The sequence below is a fragment of the Pseudorca crassidens genome, chromosome 1 (genome assembly GCF_039906515.1).
Source record: "Pseudorca crassidens isolate mPseCra1 chromosome 1, mPseCra1.hap1, whole genome shotgun sequence".
Lineage (NCBI taxonomy): Eukaryota > Metazoa > Chordata > Mammalia > Artiodactyla > Delphinidae > Pseudorca > Pseudorca crassidens.
Window position 1 is genome coordinate 137,574,767 of NC_090296.1, and position 2,807 is coordinate 137,577,573.

Genomic DNA, 2,807 nt, shown 5'->3' on the forward strand with positions numbered 1-2,807 from the left:
TATCATTGTTACCCTAATCCATTTGTACTGAAGTCTCAGAAGCACCTTTTGTACATTCCTAATGCCCACCAAGCTTCACCTTCAACATTTCTCATCTCTATTCCTTCCTTTTCATCTATCACTTCCTTCTTTCAGACCATCTTCATTTGACATTAGGATAATTTCTAAAACAATTATCTTTCTTTTAATGACCTTTGCTCTAGTTTTTCTCGCAAACAGACGATAAAGATTAACGATCAAAAATACAATGAACACAATATGAATATTTAATAATCAGGTACTCATTTACCTTAAGATAAACATTATCCTTTTTCAAATTATAATCATGTTATTCCAGCATGAATTACTTTGTGAGAAGCTCATCACTAAGCACCAAGTGTGAATTGATTCTCTCTCTGATACTATTGGGCATAGTAGAGGGATGTTTTGGAAGTCAAAATTTTGTTCTATAGAGAACTTTGTCTTATTCAGAGTCAATGGCTAAGCCATGCCCCCATAACTATGCAGCTGGCGTTTAGAATTGGAAAGGACCTTAAAGATTATTTAGGTCAATTGCCTCAATAAGTAAGAAAACTGAAACAAAAAAGGTAAAGTCATTTGTCAAAAGCAGAGCTACGGGAGGAGGCAGGGAGGGACGCGAGCGGCGCGCAGCGGCGGGCTGGGTGCTCGGAGGCCGTGGAGCCCCGCGCGGAGCCCAAAGTTTGCGCGCGGCCCCCGGGCGGCAGCGCGCGGGGGCCGGGACAGCCCTGCGCGCCGCCCTCGCCCCGCTAGACCCGCGCCTCCCCAGCTGCGCCGAGGGTCGCGGGCGGCCAGGCGGAGGCGGCCGGGAGCGGCGCTGAGGCAGCTTTGGAGTTGGGCACCATGCTGAGCCCAAGGAGGGGGCTGCGGGGGGCGACGGCCCCGTGACCGTGACCGGCCGCCGCTTCTCACCTGGGTCCTCTCGGTCCAGCCAGGCGGCCACCAGACACCCAGAGCCCCAGAAAAACCCCGACAGGTGCCGCGGCCCAGTCCACGCGATTTGAAGACGGCAGGAAGGAACCGATAGCTTTAGCGGTCGGTCCAGAGTCCTTTCTGCACATCCATACTACCAGGACCAGGTGGAGCAGACATCTCCTCGCCGTCCTGGAAATCTGGCAGGACCCGGCTTCCCAGCGCCGCCTGAACGGCTGGCGAATCACCAAGCCGCCTGCAGCAGGAGGACCAGCAGTTGAGGACGTCGTCTCCGCCGGCCGTCCCCGACCCCTTCCCCGAGCTCTGCGGCCCCGGGAGCCCCCACTGCGCTCACGCCGGGCTCCTTACCTCCTGGCCCGGCTGCTGCGAAGCAGGATGTTAGTCTTTAGCGAAGACGGGACGAGCAAAGTGGTGGAGATTCTGGCGGACACGACAGCCAGGGACCTGTGCCAGTTGCTGGTTTACAGAAGTCACTGTGTGGACGACAACAGCTGGACTCTGGTGGAGCATTACCCGCACCTGGGATTAGAAAGGTGCTTGGAAGACCATGAGCTTGTGGTCCAGGTAGAGAGCAGCATGGCAAGTGAAAAGTAATTTTTTATTCAGGAAGAATTATGCAAAATACGAGTTTTTAAAAAATCCCACGAATTTCTTCCCAGAACAGATGGTTACCTGGTGCCAGCAGTCAAATAGCAGTCAGACCCAGCTTTTGCAGAATTTTTTAAACTCCAGTAGTTGTCCTGAGATTCAAGGGTTTTTGCACGTGAAGGAGCTGGGAAGGAAGTCGTGGAAGAAGCTGTACGTGTGTTTGCCGCGATCCAGCCTCTATTGCTCCACAAAGGGAGCTTCAAAGGAGCCCAGACACTTGCAGCTGCTGGCCGACCTGGAGGACAGCCGCATCTTCTCCCTGATGGCCGGAAGGAAGCAGTACGGTGCCCCCACGGACTACGGCTTCTGCATAAAGCCAAACAGAGTCAGGAACGAAGCCAAGGAGCTGCAGTTGCTCTGTGCCAAGGACGAGCAGAGCCGGACGTGCTGGATGACGGCCTTCAGGCTCCTCAAGTATGTAAGGCTCCTTTACCAGAACTACAGAATCCCTCATCAGAGGAAGGCCGTGCTGTCCCCCTTCTCAACTCCAGTGCGCAGTGTCTCTGACAACTCCCTTGTGGCCATGGATTTTTCTGGGCAAACGGGAAGAGTGATCGAGAATCCGGCTAAGGCTCAGAGTGCAGCCCTGGAAAAAGGCCACGCCTGGAGGAAGCGAAGCAAGCGGATGAATATCCTCGAGAGCCAAAGCCCCCTCCACCCTTCCAGCCTAAGTACAGTGATTCACAGGACGCAGCACTGGTTTCACGGCAGGATCTCCAGGGAGGAGACACACCGGATCATTAAGCATCAGGGACTCGTGGATGGGCTTTTTCTCCTCCGTGACAGCCAGAGTAATCCAAAGGCATTTGTCGGGCTTCCCTGGTGGCGCAGTGGTTGAGAGTCCGCTTGCCGACACAGGGGACACAAGTTCGTGTCCCGGTCCAGGAAGATCCCACATGCTGCAGAGTAGCTGGGCCCGTGAGCCATGGCCGCTGAGCCTGCGCGTCCGGAGCCTGTGGTCTGCAACGGGAGAGGCCACAGCAGTGAGAGGCCCGCGTACCGCAAAAACAAACAAACAAACAAAAAAACACAAAGGCATTTGTCCTCACATTGTGTCATCATAAGAAAATTAAAAATGTCCAGATCTTACCTTGCGAGGATGACGGGCAGACCTTCTTCAGGCTTGACGACGGGAACACCAAATTCTCTGACCTGATCCAGCTTGTTGACTTTTACCAGCTGAACAAAGGGGTCCTGCCTTGCAGACT

The 2,807-nt window shown here is 53.7% G+C and overlaps 1 pseudogene; it reads left to right on the forward strand.

Annotated features, from left to right (window-relative positions):
• The first annotated feature begins 1,247 nt into the window (after nt 1-1,247).
• Nucleotides 1,248-2,452, forward strand: LOC137201596 (growth factor receptor-bound protein 10 pseudogene; annotated as a pseudogene).
• The last annotated feature ends 355 nt before the right edge of the window (nt 2,453-2,807 follow it).